The sequence below is a fragment of the Mobula hypostoma genome, chromosome 3 (genome assembly GCF_963921235.1).
Source record: "Mobula hypostoma chromosome 3, sMobHyp1.1, whole genome shotgun sequence".
Classification (NCBI taxonomy): domain Eukaryota; kingdom Metazoa; phylum Chordata; class Chondrichthyes; order Myliobatiformes; family Myliobatidae; genus Mobula; species Mobula hypostoma.
In genome coordinates, this window is record NC_086099.1 from 29,935,954 (window position 1) to 29,954,413 (window position 18,460).

The following is an 18,460-nucleotide window of genomic DNA, read 5'->3' on the forward strand; positions in this document are numbered from 1 at the left end:
AGGTCATGCCTTGGTCTCATCGCTACCATCGGGAAAGAGGTACAGAAGCTTGAAGGCACACACTCAGCAATTCAGGAGCAGCTTCTACAGCTCGGCTAACTGATTTCTGAATTGACATTGAATCCATGAACACCACCTCACTATTTCCTTATTTCCTCTGTATTTGCAATACTTATTGTATATGTGTGTGTACACACACACAAACACTATAATTCAATTTTTTAAATTATGTATTGCATTGTACTGTTGCTGCAAAGTTAACAAATTTCACAACATTTGCCAGTGATATTAAACTTAATTCTGATTTGCGAAGATGGTCAAGAAGATAACCAACCAGGACAGCTTCACAAAAATTGTGGGTTATTATAAACCACTGAACGGAAACATTTCCTGAATAGTCATAGTCATTGTCATACTTTATTGATCCCGGGGGAAATTGCTTTTCGTTACAGTTGCACCATCAATAATAAATAGTAATAGAACCATAATTAGTTAAATAGTAATATGTAAATTACACCAGTAAATTATGAAATAAGTCCAGGACCAGCCTATTGGCTCAGGGTGTCTGACCCTCCAAGGGAGGAGTTGTAAAGTTTGATGGCCACAGACAGGAATGACTTCCTATGACGCTCTGTGCTGCATCTCAGTGGAATGAGTCTCTGGCTGAATGTACTCCTGTGCCCACCCAGTACATTATATAGTGGATGGGAGACATTGACCAAGATGGCATGTAACTTAGACAGCATCCCCTTTTCAGACACCACTGTGAGACAGCCCGGTTCCATCCCCACAACATCACTGGCCTTACGAATGAGTTTGTTGATTCTATTGGTGTCTGCTACCCTCAGCCTGCTGCCCCAGCACACAACAGCAAACATGATAGCACTGGCCACCACAGACTCATAGAACATCCTCAGCATCGTCTGGTAGATGTTAAAGGACCTCAGTCTCCTCAGGAAATAGAGATGGCTCTGACCCTTCTTGTAGACAGCCTCAGTGTTCTTTGACCAGTCCAGTCTATTGTCAATTCAAATAGATAGTACCATATTTTGAATATACTGTACCCTGACTTTAATGGTAAGAATCCATACAAGATGCACAAAATGCTGGAGGATCTCAGCAGGCAAGGCAGCATCTTTGGAAAAGACTATAGACAATGTTTTGGACTGACCCTTCATTGGGACAGGAAAAAAAATGCTGAGGAGTCAGAGTAAGAAGGTGGGGGATGGGAGAAAGAAACACAAGATGATAGGTGAACCTGGAAGGGGTGAGGGATGAAGTAAAGAGAAGGGAAGTTGATTGGTGAAGGAGAAGGGGAAGTCTGATAGGAGAGGACAGAAGGCCATGGAAGAAAGAGGGAGGAGCCCCAGGGGGAGTTGATGGGCAGGTAAAGAGAAGGTGAGTGAGGGTAAAGGGAATGGGGAATGGTGAAGTGGGGGAGAGCATTACTCTAAGTTCAAGAAATCGATGCTCATGCCATCAGTTTGGAGGCTACCCAGATAGAATACACGGTGTTGTTCCTCTAACCTGAGCATGTCCTCATTGCAACAGTAGAGGAGACCATGGACTGACATGTCGGAATGGGAATGGGAAGTGGAATTAAAATGGGTGGCCACTGGGAGATCCTGCTATCTCTGATGGATGGAGTATAGGTGCTCGGCAAAGCGGTCTCCCAATCTACGTTAGGTCTCACCAATATACAAGAGGACACACCAAGAGAACTGGACACAATATATGACCTCAAAGGGCTCACAAGGAAGTATTGCCTCACCTGGAAGGACTGCTTGAGGCCCTGAATAGTAGTGAGGGAGGAGGTGTAGGGGCAGGTGTAGCACTTGTTCCACTTGCAAGGATAAGTGCCAGGAGGGAGATCAGTAGGGAGGGACAAATGGACAAGGGAGTTGCATAGGGAACGATCCCTGCAGAAAGCAGAAAGTGTGGGGGGGGGTGGTGAAAGACAGGGGAAAAGGTGCTTGGTGGTGGGATCCCGTAAGAGATGGTGGAAATAGTGGAAATTACCGAGAATTATGTGCTGGACACGGAGGCTGGTAGGGTGGTAGGCAAGGACAAGACGAACCTTATTCCTGGATGGGAGGCGGGAGGATGGGCTGAGGGCAGACGTGCACAAAATGGAAACAATGTGGTTGAGGACAGTGTTGATGGTGGAGGACCGGAAGCCCCTTTCTTTGAAGAAAGAGGACATCTCTTTTGTTCTAGAATGAAAAGCTTCAGCCTGAGAGCAGATGCAGTGGAGACGGAGGAATTGAGAGAAGGGGATGGCATTTTTTACAAGTAACAGGGTGGGAAAAGGTATAGTCCAGGTAACTGTTAAAAATTGATCTCATAATCCAAAATAACCTACCAGTACAAACAATATTGTTAGTTTTGTAACTCCAAAACATAAAACTAATTTCAAAGAAAAATGTGGAGAGTCAAGAAGGCAAGTTTAACTTCGTGTTTACTTTAAGAGACGTACGTGCATATCATTTGATAGTGTCATTTTGTATGCAATTCACTTACTTTTACATATAACCTGTAATGGATTATTTAAATGACAAAGAGTGCTTTATTGAATACATTTATAATATTACTCAAATACAACTCCATAGCAAAGAAAGGCCAGTAGCATCTCTACTTTCTGCAAAGGCTGAGAAAAGTCAATTGCCCACCCCCCATCCTCACCACATTCTACAGAGGTTGTATTGAGAGCATCCTGAGCAGATGCATCACCGCCGGGTTTGGAAATTGCACCATCTCGGGTCGCAAGACCCTGCAGCAGATAGTGAGGTCAGCTGAGAAGATCATCGGGGTCTCTCTTCCTGCCATTACAGACATTTACACCACACACTGTATCTGTAAAGCAAACAGCATTATGAAGGACCCCACGCACCCCTCATACAAACTCTTCTCCCTCCTGCCATCTGGCAAAAGGCACCGAAGCATTTGGGCTCTCATGACCAGACTATGTAACAGTTTCTTCCCCCAAGCCACCAGACTCCTCAATACCCAGAGCCTGGACTGACACCAACCTACTGCCCTCTACTGTGCCTATTGTCTTGTTTATTACTTATTGTAATGCCTGCACTGTTTTGTGCACTTTATGCAGTCCTGGGTAGGTCTGTAGTCTAGTGTAGTTTTTGTATTGTTTTACATAGTTCAGTGTAGTTTTTGCATTGTTTCATGTAGCACCATGGTCCTGAAAAATGTTGTGTTGTTTTTACTGTGTACTGTACCAGCAGTTATGATCAAAATGACAATAAAAAGCGACTTGATTTGACTTGATATTCAGTATACAACACTTGTCCATGCTTAGCTATAAACTCCAACACAACAGAGAATGCATCTCCACTCCATATATAGCACGGGTCGGCAACCTTTTGCCTCTGTGGGCCGGATCGCGTATTAATGAGCGGACGGTGGGCCAGATAAATGCCATAAAAAACTTGAAATATAGGAATTATCCATTTAAATACATCAAGTTATGGTTTGCCTCAAATTAATGAATAATGCAAGCTAGCAAATCATTTGTGCTTAAGATTGCCTACCCCTGATATATAGCATACTATATACTACGTATACTACATACTACAGCTACTACATACAGTACAGACATCCACAGCATAATAAATTTAAAATACTTCAATTCAGGCTTAAAGATTTAATTGCTACTGAGGATTTCTTTCTCTTGTGGGATAATTGTTTTTTTAGACAAGGAAGGCTTTCAGAGCCTGCAGAGGGACTTGGACCAGCTGGAAATATGGGCTGAAAAATGGCAGATGGAGTTTAATACAGACAAGTGTGAGGTATTGCACGTTGGAAGGAAAAATCAAGGTAGAACATACAGGGTTAATGGTAAGGCACTAAGGAGTGCAGTGGAACAGAGAGATCTGGGAATACAGATACAAAATTCCCTAAAAGTGGCGTCACAGGTAGATAGGGTCGTAAAGAGAGCTTTTGGTACATTGGCCTTTATTAATCAAAGTATTGAGTATAAGAGCTGGAATGTTATGATGAGGTTGTATAAGGCATTGGTGAGGCCGAATCTGGAGTATTGTGTTCAGTTTTGGTCACCAAATTACAGGAAGGATATAAATAAGATTGAAAGAGTGCAGGGAAGGTTTACAAGGATGTTGCCGGGACTTGAGAAACTCAGATACAGAGAAAGGTTGAATAGGTTAGGACTTTATTCCCTGGAGCGTAGAAGAATGAGGGGAGATTTGACAGAGGTATATAAAATTATGATGGGTATAGAAAGAGTGAATGCAAGCAGGCTTTTTCCACTGAGGCAAGGGGAGAAAAAAACCAGAAGACATGGGTTAAGGGTGAGGGGGGAAAAGTTTAAAGGGAACATTAGCGGGGGCTTCTTCACACAGAGAGTGGTGGCAGTATGGAATGAGCTGCCAGACGAGGTGGCAAATGCAGGTTCTTTTTTAACATTTAAGAATAAATTGGACAGATACATGGATGGGAGGTATATGGAGGGATATGGTCTGTGTGCAGGTCAATGGGACTAGGCAGAAAATGGTTCGGCACAGCCAAGAAGGGCCAAAAGGCCTGTTTCTGTGCTGTAGTTTCAATGGTTCTATGGTTCTATGGTTATGCTTAGCAGGCAAGACCTGTAGCTGTGAAAACCAAAGGGCCTCCTCCTTGTTTGTAGTTGACGACTCTGAGTGCAGGAAATGGCTCTGACAGTTCTGGACACATTTCTTCTCCTTTTCTCAGCTTTTCTCTCAGGATCTATTTTGATCCTTGTTTTGCTCTTTTCCAACGTCGTCTTTTTTTCTCATTCTCCATTTTCTGGGAATTAGGTCTCATTTATCCTTCCATTGCCATAGCATTTATGTCATCCTCCTCTTTCTTTTCCTTTTTCTTCTTTCTACAAATTGTGCATCTTGATTTTGGGAAGATGCATGCAATTCACTGGAGTATTATCTTATTAATTCTTCTATTGTTCCCTTTACAATCTGATCTCTCCTCTTTGCTTCCTCATCCACAACATTATCTGATGAATCCTCTGTTTTTGTATCTCCATTGACTTTGCTGGGCTGTGGTCTTTGCTTCTACTTTTAAAAGTAGCTTTTTGTCTCCCACTTGAAGTTAGCATAATAACCATAATGTACACAAAGCAGATTCTAGTTCTTTATACTCACAAAAGCTGAAGGGTTGCAACTTTCCTGAAGCTCTTTGAACTCCCCTCCAGATTAAACCAAACAACATCTCGCAAGTAACTGCCTGATTAACATATCAGAAGCCTTTTCAGATAAACTGCCTACAAAAACTGCTGTAGTTGATTCACTGCTCTTGTCACGTTCACGATCCCTCTGAATAGCATGGTCCTTTTTTTTGGCGTGTGCCTGCGTGCGTGCGCGTCTGCGCGTGAGCACCTGCGTGTCCGTGCGCGTCTGCGCGTGAGCATCTGCGTGCGCGTGAGCATCTGCGTGCGCGTCTGCGCGTGAGCATCTGCGTGCGCGTGTACGTCTGTGCGTGAGCATCTGCGTGTGCGTCTGCGTGTGAGCATCTGCGTGTCCGTGCGCGTCTGCGCGTGAGCATCTGCGTGTCCATGCTTGCGTCCACGATGATGTCTTTTTCCTGGCTTTTACAAGGCGCGGAGCGAGAGAGAGAGACTGTGTGGTGCGCCACTCCCCACACGGACATTTTCGCGGTTATTTTCCCTTTTATTTTTACGAGGTCGAGTTGCAATCTCGACACTCAACCCGTCACGGGCGTACTTGGGAGCGGACCCGACTAGTGTTGAACCCGGGAACCTCTGCTCCCAGGTCCGGCGCCGATATCGTTGCGCCACCATCCGGCCCTAGCATGGTCCTTTCTTGGTACACACAGTATGCTTTCCAAACAGAGGCACAGAGGTTGGCATTAACACCTGTTTGTCCTCTGTTGGGCACCTATTCATGGTGTACAGCATGGAGACAGTTATGGCAACATCCACTACCTTTTTAGTTTACTTTTAGTTGACTCTATTACAGGGGATGTGGTATGCAAATGGCGGATGGATCTCTAATCAAGTTGTAGGTGTCTCTGCCACTCACAACCTCAACAATACTGGCCCTCCTGTTTCTAACCACATACAAGCCCCATATGATTTAAAGGTTGTTATATTTCACTTTTACACGTCATTCCAACAGGAATTATCTTTTCTCCAGTATAAGTTTTTAGTTGGACATCTGTAGGCTTCAATTCTGTACCTTTACAATGCCGTTCAAAGCCATCTTGTGGAATGACTGAAATGTCGAAGCCAGTGTTCAATTCCAGTTTAATTAATTTGCTGTTCACTTGCTTGACTATTGTTAGTTTTCATGTTGTAAATCTTAATTCTATGTCACTCTCATCATTATCAGATTTTTTTTATCAACAGTATGCAGATCAGTGTTCTTTCTGAAACTGAACTTGACTTCTTAAGTTTTTCTGTTTTCTGTGCAGTCCATTTATTTTTGCCTGCCGGACATATTCTTTGTATGTGATCTACACTGTTGTATTTTCTGCAAGTTTCGCATTGGCCTGGTGCAGGTGAGCCCTTGCCACAATGACAACACAATTTGTTCGGCTATGCTGGTTCCTGTTTAGACAATGCAATTTTGTTCATGTTCACTTTCATTCCTGAATGCAACTCAACTGCGTCTCTGTCTCCTGTATATATCGATCAGTAATTTCAACTGTTCTTTTAAACGTAAGTTGTGTTTCAGTTATGAGCCATTTTTGAATGCTTTCTTGTTAGATTTCATAAACTAAATGCATCATTAAGCCCACTACCGAATTGACAATGCTCAGTCTCTTCAATTCAGGCACGTACGCTGAAATGTACTTCCCTTCCTTTAGATTCCATTTATGAAACTTAAACTGTTCTGCAATCAACAATGGTTACAGTTCTAAATGTTCCTGCAATACTTTCACGATACCAGCAAAGCTAATTTCTGCTGGTTTGGTTGGAGCAGTAAAACTCCAAAGCAAACTGTCTGCCTTTAAATCCAATGCACTTAACAAAACTGGTACTTCTTTTTCATTGGCTAAATTACTGCTCAATTTGCTCCATATACAATATCCATTTATCTGCTGTGTAATCAAACATGTCTATCTTTTTGATGTAGCCAGCTATTTCTGGCCTTTTAATAACCATAAAATTTTTTTATCACCCAGTACTCACTGTTTATGAACACATGAAATTTTCTGTTTTCTGCCTTTTTTTAACTTGACTTTCTCTCTCACTCTTCTGAAGAGACACATGCTACACTGCTGCTTTTTTACACGAATGTCTTGCTGCGTTTCAGCAGGTAGGCAGTCATCTTGGGTTCGTTTTAAAAATAACTCGTTGCCACTGTTATGTTTTAACTCCTTTCAGTGAGATATCAGCTGATGTTCTTGGATTCAAATCTATTCTCCTGTCAGATCACCAGAACCCTTGGTTCCTCTGTAATTCAAAAGTCTTTCCATTTTGGCCTGGAATATGCCCATTAACCTGATTTTCAGCTCACTGAGTTTGTGAATTCTAAATTTTCACAACCCGAAATATTCAACACATCTTAAATAGGCGACCCTTCATCCAGAAACGACACCTTTAATCTAGATGTCGATTTTTCCCAAATGAAGAAAACATTCTTTAAACATTCATCTCTGTAAGAACTGCTCAATATGCAACATTTCAATAAGATCACCTCTCATTCTTCTAAGAAAATATTAGATTATTAGATTATGAGGACACTCAGTCCTTGTTTATTGTCATTTAGAAATGCATGTATTAAGAAATGATACAATGTTCCTCCAGTATGATATCACAGAAACACAGGACAGACCAAGACTAAAACTGACAAAAACCACATAATTATAACATATAGTTACAACAGTGCAAAGCAATACCGTAATCTAATAAAGATCAGACCATGGGCACCGTAAAAAAAAAGTCTCAAAGTCCCGATAGCCCATCATCTCACACAGACGTTAGAAGTAGGAAGAAAACTCTCCCTGCCATGAACCTCCAGCGCCGCAAACTTGTCAGTGCAGCACCCTGGAAGCACCCGACCACAGCCGACTCTGAGTCCGTCCGAAAACTTCGAGCCTCCGACCAGCCCTCCGACACCGAACACCATCTCTGCCCAGCACTTCGATCCTGGCCCCAGCCACCAAGCAACAGGCAAACCTGAGGATTCAGGGCCTTCCCCTCCGGAGATTCTGGATTACACAGTAGCAGTGGCAGCGAAACAGGCATTTCAGAAGTTTCATCAGATGTTCCTCCGGGCTCTAACGTCTGTCTCCATCAAATCAAAATCAGGATTATGCATAGCACCCTACTCGACAGATAACAGATATTCATCACCGGAGTGGCCGCTGCGCGCTGCGTCGTGCCGCCATCTTCTCCTCCTTCACCTCATTAGACCACTTTTTCATTTCAGGAATCAATTTAGTGAACATACTTTGGAACATTCAAGTTTATGCTTTATTAAGTAAGAACAAAACAGCACGTTATATATGCAACACACAAAAACCTGGAGGAACTCAGCAAGCCAGACAGCATCTATGGAATAGAGTCGATGTTTCAGGCCGAGATCCTTCATCAGGCCTGCAAAAAAAGGATGAAGAGTCAGAGTAAGATATCGGTGGGGGGGGGGGTGAAGTAAAGAGCTGAGAAGTTGATTAGTGAAAGAGATAGAGCTGGAGAAGGGGGAGTGTGGCCTCCTCTACTATCGTGAAGAGGCCATACTCAGGTTGGAGTAACAATACCTTATATTCCATCTAGGTAGCCCCCAAACTGATGGCATGAACATCGATTTCTCAAACTTCTTGGAAAGCTCCTACCCTCTCCCCCCGAACACTATTCCCCATTTCCATTCCCCTCTCTCACCTTATCTCCTTACCTGCCTATCACCTCCCCCTGGTGCTCCTTGCCCTTTTCTTTCTTCCATGAGCTTCTGTCCTCCCCTATCAGATTCCTCCTTCTCCAGCGCTGTATCTCTCTCACTAATCAACTTCCCAGCTCTTTATTTCACCTCTCCCCCTCCCAGTTTCACATCACCTTGTGTTTCTCTCTCCACTCCCCCCACCTGTTAAATCTACTCATCTTTTTTTTTCTACAGTCCTGCCGAAGGGTCTCGGCCCGAAGCGTCTTTTTCCATTGATGCTGCATGGCCTGCTGAGTTCCTCCAGCATTTTGCGTGTGTTGCTTGGATTTCCAGCATCTGCAGATTTTCTCTTGTTTGTGATAGCACATTATATATGCTTGTATATACCATTTCATTCCTCTTGAAATATGGGCGAACAAACCATTGCTTAGCTAGTTACTTAGTGGACCCAAATGCTGACAGTAGGCTCTTCAGTCACAGAAATTCAGTTTAGGATAATAACCACGGTATGACACACTTTTAACACAAAAAAAGTTTACAAATCTGCATGTGTGTATAGTAATGGATTTCAGAATTACCAATACAGAACATATTTTAAATTATCATCTATATAGCGGTCCCCAACCACGTTGGGGAGCATGTGCTACCAGGCTGCGCAGAAACGATATGATTTGGCGATATGAAATGATATGAGTCAGCTGCACCTTTCCTCATTCCCTGTCACGCACTGTTGAACTTGAACACCCTCCCATCGGCCGGTCCACAAGAACATAGTCACTATTAAACTGGTCCGCGGGGTGCAAAAGGTTGGGGACCCCTGATCTATACTTCTACCAGCACATGGCACTACAACCAGCACTCCTGTCAGGCCTTTATCCAGCCAGACGGAAAATCAAGACTGAAGTAGACAATCATGCTTCTATGCATCGTGTTTCTTTTGTTGGCAGGATGTGAAAAAATAGCCAGTGTACTCTTTCTCATGTGAACAAAATGATTTACACTCATATATGTTTTAAATTTTGATCGCAAGTACTATCCAATGCCTTTCAGGAATTAAATATCTGTTAGGATCTTCAAAATTAGAGGTGTGATGAATGATCTAGTACTTTCCTGGTGTAGATTGTGAATAAGCTCTTCTTGGACTTCTAGCCGAGTACATATTGATTATAACCAACATTTCAATGACAAACTCCACCATCCCTGATGAAGATGACAGAGTTTATCATCGAAATGTCAGTTATAATCAATAGCTGTACCCAGCTGCAAGCTCGAGAACAGCTTATTACCTCACTAATTTCTAGCAAAAAGGCAGACTGTCAGTCACATGAACATCATAAAACTTATTAAACAAAAAGTAACCCTCATATTATTAAGGTTTTCCAATATTCAGAAAAATCTCAATCATCTAGAACAGGGGCTCCCAACCTGGATCCATGGACCCATTGCTTAATGGTATTGGTCTGTGGCATAAAAAGGTTGTGAACCCCTGACCTAGGGAGTATCTCATTGAAACCTATTGAACACCAAATGGCCTGAAAAGAGTGGATGTTTCCTACAGTGAGGGAGTCTAGACACTGCCTCAGAATAGAGGAACATCCCTTTAGAACAGAGATGAGGAGGAATTTATTTAGCCAGAGGGTGGTGAATCTTTGGAATTCATTGGCACAGATGACTGTGATGGCAGGTATATTTAAAGTAGACGTTGATATGTTCTTGATTAGTCAGGCATCAAAGGTTATGGGAAGAAGGGAGGAGAATAGGGTTGGGAGGGATAATAAATCAGCCAAGATGGAATGGCGGAGTTGACTCGATGGGGGCAAATCTCCAAACTCTGCTCCTTTGTGTTATGGTCTTAAGGTTTCTTGGAAGAACAGATAATAGAAAATAAAGCATACTTAAATATATGCATATTAATACCTATTTTAATCCATCAAATTACTGACAAATGCCTTTCAAAACAAACAGAATTCCTGCTGAGATGAAACAGCTGAACCCTGATAGATTTCAGCATCAAAACATGTCACATCCCCTTTCAGATGATTGAAATATAATCAAAAGAGAAAACTAACACTATTATTTCTGAATAATCATGCACAGATGCACAACCTCCCCATACCGTCTGCACAAGTGGGTACACCTTTCCACGAATTGTTGAATCTATTGCCAAAATTCATTATTAAAATTAGATGATACGTTTGTGAATTGAGACTTGCTAACATAATAAGATCCCGCAAATTCCTTCTACGTTTAATAAGCATAATAACTTGATTATGAAATATTTGATTATGTTTCTCCAGAGCAATGTATGGCATAATCCAGCAATTTAATCTTCACTGCAACGTTAAACTACAAATATGTCCTTTAAACAGAGATTAAATGATTTCACGAATAGCGACTACTTCGCTAGATTTAATTGCTTATGTGTAGCAGACGGTCACATTTGTAGAGTACGCAATTCAGTTTAGTAAAAAAAATCTGATCTTCTCTTCTAGGAAAAAAAAGTCTGCATCAAATACTTTATCTTAGGGGATCGAATAGGTACAGGGTGTACAGGGTATACAGCTACGAAAAGCAGCCCTGCATTCTAGCTTGATTAATGACAGTGCAATCATTCCTTCGCTGATTTTCCGATGATTATTTTTAATTATAAAATATCCATTATTCCACATCATTCAAATAATCCGCTTCTTTTTTAAAAAAAGGGATACAATCATTTCGACTGTCTGGCCGGGTGAGACCAAAGCTGTCACTCACAATCAAGGTTTAAAGGGCCATTGGAAACAGGCAGACAAGCCAAGCCGAGCCTTTCCCCGTCCCCGCTGACCCGGCCTCTAGCACTCTGGCTCCGGTCCTACCTCACTCCGCTTTCCTCCCAGCGTTACGGATGAAGAGCACAAGTCACACACGTCCCCGCATAAGGACCTCCAGCGGCTAGCCTCAGTGCCCGCTCCCCCTCCACACTGAACAGGTTCAGGCTCTCGACAGCCACCGCGCCGCCTCCGCCATTGGTTGTCACAGTACCGATTGTTGCCATACACTTATGCCGCAATGTGACGCCGCGCCGCCCCGGCTCCCCGCGCACGCACGCACGTCAGGCAGACTCCGATTGTGACGCCAACACGTCTCCGCCCTCCCCCCCCCATACGCACGGGCTCTCCGCCCCGCCCTCCCCGAGCACTCCCTGTGGCTCCAGCGAAATCTGGAAAGTCAGCTGGGCGAGCAGCGTCTGTGTCGATGCCTCAGGGTGAGACCCTTCGTCTGGTCATGAAATCTTGTTTGTGGCAATAGTGATGGTGTAGGGCAGGGCTCCCCAATTAGTTTTCCACAAGGGCCAAATTATGTCAAGTCTGCCAAGCCAAGGGCCGAAACGTCCAGGGTTTTTTTTCATTGCGCCAGTAAGTTGTTTTATGGGCAGATGTTGTTAGTCATAGTCATACTTTATTGATCCTGGGGGAAATTGGTTTTGTTACAGTTGCACCTTAAATAATAAATAGTAATAAAACCACAAATAGTTAAATAGTAATATGTAAATTATGCCAGGAAATAAGTCCAGCACTAGCCTATTGGCTCAGGGTGTCTGACCCTCCAAGGGAGGAGTTGTAAAGTTTGATGGCCACAGGCAGGAATGACTTCCTATGACGCTCTGTGTTGCATCTCGGTGGAATGAGTCTCTGGCTGAATGTACTCCTGTGCCCACCCAATACATTATGTAGTGGATGGGAGACATTGTCCAAGATGGCATGCAACTTAGACAGCATCCTCTTTTCAGACACCACCATCAGAGAGTCCAGTTCCATCCCCACAACATCACTGGCCTTACGAATGAGTTTGTTGATTCTGTTGGTGTCTGCTGCCCCAGCACACAACAGCAAACATGATAGCACTGGCCACCACAGACTTGTAGAACATCCTCAGCATCGTCCGGCAGATGTTAAAGGACCTCAGTCTCCTCAGGAAATAGAGACGGCTCTGACTCTTCTTGTAGACAGCCTCGGTGTTCTTTGACCAGTCCAGTTTATTGTCAATTCGTATCCCCAGGTATTTGTAATCCTCCACCATGTCCACACTGACCCCCTGGATGGAAACAGGGGTCACCGGTACCTTAGCTCTCCCCAGGTCCACCACCAGCTCAGTCTTTTTCACAGTAAGCTGCAGATAATTCTGCTCACACCATGTGACAAAGTTTCCTACCGTAGCCCTGTACTCAGCCTCTTCTCCCTTGCTGCTACATCCAACTATGGCAGAGTCATCAGAAAACTTCTGAAGATGACAAGACTCTGTGCAGAAGTTGAAGTCCGAAGTGTAAATGGTGAAGAGAAAGGGAGACAAGACAGTCCTGTGTGGAACCCCAGTGCTGCTGATCACTCTGTCGGACACACAGTGTTGCAAGCAGACGTACTGTGGTCTGCCAGTCAGGTAATCAAGAATCCATGACACCAGGGAAGCATCCACCTGCATCGCTGTCAGCTTCTCCCCCAGCAGAGCAGGGCGGATGGTGCTGAACGCACCAGAGAAGTCAAAAAACATGACCCTCACAGTGCTTGCTGGCTTGTCCAGGTGGGCGTAGACATGGTTCAGCAGGTAGACGATGGCATCCTCAACTCCTAGTCGGGGCTGGTAGGCAAACTGGAGGGGATCTAAGTGTGGCCTGACCATAGGCCGGAGCAGCTCCAGAACAAGTCTCTCCAGGGTCTTCATGATGTGGGAGGTCAATGCCACCGGTCTGTAGTCATTGAGGCCGCTGGGGCGCGGCGTCTTCGGCACAGGGACGAGGCAGGACGTCTTCCACAGTACAGGAACCCTTCGGAGCCTCAGGCTCAGGTTGAATACATGGTGAAGTACTCCACATAGCTGAGGGGCACAGGCTTTGAGCACCCTGGTACTGACACCATCTGGTCCTGCAGCCTTGAGACGTTTCAGCTGTCTTCTCACCTGTTCAGCTGTGAAGCCCATCATGGTGGTTTTGTGTGGGGAAGGGGTATAGTCATGAGAGCAGGGTGGGGGACTGTGAGGAGGGGTAGGAGGGGAGAGTGGAATATGTGTTGGGTGGGGGCCGACAACAGATGACTCATGTGGGGAATGGGCAGAGGTCACAATGTCAAATCTGTTAAAGAACAGGTTAAGTTCATTGGCCCTGTCCACACTGCCTTCAGCTCCTCTGTTGCTAGTTTGCCGAAACCCAGTGATGGTCCTGATCCCCCTCCAGACCTCTCTCATGTTGTTCTGCTGGAGTTTCCACTCAAGCTTCCTCTTGTACCTGTCTTTTTTGCTGCTATTACCATTATTATTATTATTAGTAGTAGTAGTGGTGGTAGTAGTAATAATTTCGGCCTGGGATTCTCGAAGTCTGTATTGTGGGTCACATAAGAAAAAAATGCACTCTTGAAACAAAATAAGTTTAAAACCAACCATCTGATTATGACTCTAGGTATCACAACTGTCAGCTGTCACATTGAGAACTCATTTGGGACTTAAAATACACACACACACACACACACACATACACTGTAAACATGGTAGTCTTCACCACTTCACCACCAAAGGCGATGTTGCAGACTAGAACTCTCACAAACGAAATTTACCAGTCTCGTTACAGTATCTATCGCTGTTTCATTTCCCCGCACAGTTTAGCGCACAACACCGATTTGTGAATAATGCAATGAAACGCCAAGAGTGCTGGATTAACCGCGGCAAACCTGCTCACCAAGCCCTTGTGTTGCCCCACCATCGACGGAGCCCCATTGGTGACAATGGGCACAATTCTGCTCACATCCAAGCCATTCTTCTCAAAGAACTGTGTCAATTCGTTAAAAATTAGTTCCCCAGTTGTGCACCCAGGCAGAGGAAGCAAACAAGGTAGCTCTTCCCGAAAGGTCTTCCCATCAAAAAATCTTGCGAACGCAGGTAGCTCTTCCATATCGGTTCGGTCACAGGACGAGTCTATGGCTAGTGATATGGCTTCTGCCTTCTCCAAATCCGTGAGTAGATTGGAAAAACACTCCTCCGCTAAAACTTCTACTCTTCTTGTTGCCGTGTTAGTCGACAATGGCACCAGCTTTAACAGCTCCATTCACGTTTTCTTGGTTTTCTCATCATGACTTAAAACTTTGCCAACCATATCAATTGTACATGTTTTAATCAACTCGGCATCAGCGAATGACTTCTTGGCTTTGGCAAGATTCCATGACACATGCAATGATGCAGCTGTTGTGCTCTCTTGTGCAGATGTAGACTTACAGATAGTAGAAACGAAGTGCTTGTATGATGTTATCATATTTGCAATTTTTTGTTTGCATTTATCTGATTTTGCAGGGTAGTTGGCAGTAAAACTGGCAGCATGCATAGTGTTGAAGTGCTGCTTTAGATTTTCTGATTTGCAGACAGCTACGGACTGCGTGCATATTAATCATGTCGGTTTAGCATTGGCATGGTCCGGTAAAATAAAACAAAACTGATCAGTCCAGGCAGATTTGAACTGACTGTTTTCCTGGTCGACTTTGCGCTTTTTCGCACAGGCCATGTTGTTCTTGGTTTAGGATCCGTGACTTATTGCTGGTAACAATTCGCTTAGATGACAGATTCGCTTATTAGATGACAGGTGGGTAGCTGGTGCGTGCCGCTGTCCAGTCGAGGACCGTAGAGAGTGTGCAGTAGGTCGCGCGCTCTACGGGGGCATAGGTCAAATGTACAGTGAGAGATGAGGTTAAAATAAATTAGAGCAGTGCGCGCTTTATTTACATGTTATGACAGGTGTGTTCACATAAGTGCCAGTGGGTCGGCGCGGTCCAGACATTTGGTGGTCTCGTGGTCCGGACCTGGCCCGCGGTCCGCCTACTGGAGTTGTCTTGTGTAGGGCGTAAAATTGCTATATGTCACTGAAATAAGTCGTGCAAAAGACAAAAAAAAAATATAGTGTTCATGAAACATTCAGAAACCTGATGGAGAGGAAGAAACTGTTCCTTAAACACGGATTCAGATTCAGGATCCAGGCTCCTGTACCACCTCCCTGAGAAGAGGGCATGTCCCAGATAGTGAAGATCCCCAAGAATGGATGCTGCTTTCTTGAGGCGTTGCCTTTTGAAGATGTCCTTGATGGTGGAAAGGGTTGTGCCCAGAATGAAATTGGCTGAGTCTGCAACCCTTCAACCTCTTGCAGTGCCGTGCAATGGAGCCTCCATGGCTAGTCCAATTTTCTACTGAGCACCTATTTCCTGCCTTCTCCCTGTATCTCTTCATAGCTTAACCAATCAAGAACATATCAACCTCTGCCTTAAATATACATAAAGACCTGGCCTCCACAGCTGCCTGTGGCAACGAATTCCACAGATTCACCATTCTTTGGCTGAAGAAATTCCTCGTCATGTCCATTCTAAAAGGAATGTGGCTGTGCCCATCTCCTCTCAGACTCTTCCACCATATGAAACATCCTGTCTTTATGCTTGGGGTCAAACAAATATTCTCCCAAGTTGAAGTCAGCTGGAAGAAGGTTTTATGCTCCAATGACACCAAAATTGAGATATTTGGCCATCAGACTGAATTCTATGTTTGGCATAAGCACATCATCAAAAACACACCATCCTTACCATGAAGCATGGTGGTGGCTGCATCATGCTGTAGGGATGCCACACTGCAGCAGGCCCTACAAAGCTTGTGAAGGTAGGGGGTAAAATGAATGCGGCAAAATATAGGGAAATTCTGGAGGAAATCTTGATGCAGTCTGCAAGAGAATTGCAACTTGGGAGAATATTTGTTTGACCCCAAGCATAAAACCAAAGCTACACAGAAATGGCCCAAGAACAATGAAGTTAATGTCCTGGAGTGGCCAAATCAGATTACAGACCTGAAGTGAACTGAGAATTTGTGACTGGACTTGAGAAGGGCTGTTCACTCACGATTCTCATGCAATCTGACACAGCTTGAGCAGTTTTGTAAAAAGAATGGGTAAAAATTGGTGTTCAGATGTGCAAAGCAGATAGAGACCTATCCACACAGACTCAAGGCTGTAATTACTGCCAAAGGTACATCTACTAAATACTGACTTGAAGGGGGTGAATACTTATAAAACACAGCATAATTGGTTGCATATTTCTAATTAACTTAGATCACTTTGTAGAGATCTGTTTTCACTTTGACATGAAAGAGTCTTTTTCTGTTGATCAGTGTCAAAAAAAAGGCCAAATTAAATCCACTGTGATTCAATGTTGTAAAGCAATACAGGGTAATACAAAAATTCCAAGGGGGAGTTTTTATTGGTACTGTATATTCTAATCCTCTTCAAAGGAATGCTAACATTGCATCTGACTTCCTCACCACAGTCTCAACCTGCAAATTACCCTTTAGGGAATCCTAGACAAGGACTCCTAAGTCCTTTGCACCTCTTTTTTTTTTGCATTTTCTCTCCATTTACAAAATAGTCTACCCTTACATTTTTTCCACAAAAGTACATGGCCATACACTTCTTGACACTGTATTCCATCTGACACTTCTTTGCCCATTCTCCTAATCTGTCTAAATCTTTTGTAGCCTCTCTACTTCCTCAAAACTACTTCTCCCTCCACCTATCTTTGTATCGTCTGCAAACTTTGAAACAAAGCCATTAATTCTGTCATCCAAATCATTGACATATAACGTAAAAAGAATCAGTCCCAACACAGACTCCTGTGGAACACCACTAGTCACCAGCAGCCAACCATAAAAGGCTCCCTTTATTCCCACTCTTTGTCTCCTCATGGCTGGCTCCTTGTCAAAGGCCTTCCGAAAATCCAAGTGCATAACATCAGCTGATTCTCCTTTGCCTATCTTGTTGTTATTTCTTCAAAGTATTCCAACAGATTTGTTAGGAAAGACTTTCCCTTGAGGAAAGCATGCTGACTATAGCCTATGTTATCATGTACCTCCAAGTACCCTGAGATCTCACCCTTAACAATCGACTCCAACGTCTTCCCAACCTTTGCAGTCAGACTAACTGGTCAATAATTTCCTTTCTTCTGCCTCTCTCTTTTCTTCAAGAGTGGTGTGACATTTGCAATTTTCCAGTTTTCCAGAATCTAGTGTAACTTTCGCTTCAGCTAGTGGGTTAATATAGGCGATGATTGCCCTCAATACTTTCTTTTGCAATTGCATCCTCGATTTCCTCACTTGCAGACCCCAGTCAGTTCAGATTTGTAACACACCTTGTAATGTAAGGACCTATACCTTTTAGAGCAAAGACTCCCCTTAGGACTGATAACTGTACACATCGATCTATTGTCTACACGTACACATTAACCTTCTCTCTCTCTCTCTCTCTCTCTCTCTCTCTCTCTCTCTCTTTCTCTCTCTCTCAACACTAGTTAAAGTTATATTCTGCGTGCATGCTTTTATTTCATTGATGTGTAGTTGCACAGACATAACAAATTGGCAATGAGTACGAACCTGAAAGTCAGCGAATATCACCAACTGCACTGACGGTTATGGGACAAAACAGTGAGAGGAAAGAGTTAAACAGTATGAAGAAGGCCATCATGGACTCTAACAAAGGGATGCATGAGTAATTGCATAGTACACAGTGAAAGACGCACAGCTAGTGAAGTTAAGGTGAAAGTGACGTGGCAATAGCTTTATTCAGGAAA

The 18,460-nt window shown here is 43.7% G+C and overlaps 1 protein-coding gene across 1 annotated transcript in view; it reads right to left on the reverse strand.

Annotated features, from left to right (window-relative positions):
• LOC134343917 (probable E3 ubiquitin-protein ligase HERC1) overlaps positions 1–11,920 on the reverse strand; it is a 295,654-nt gene extending 283,734 nt beyond the window's left edge. The window contains exon 1 of the mRNA XM_063042841.1: positions 11,705–11,920. The gene's annotated coding sequence lies outside the window, so the exon portion shown is untranslated. The remainder of the gene's footprint in view (positions 1–11,704) is intronic.
• Between the last annotated feature and the right edge of the window lie 6,540 nt (positions 11,921–18,460).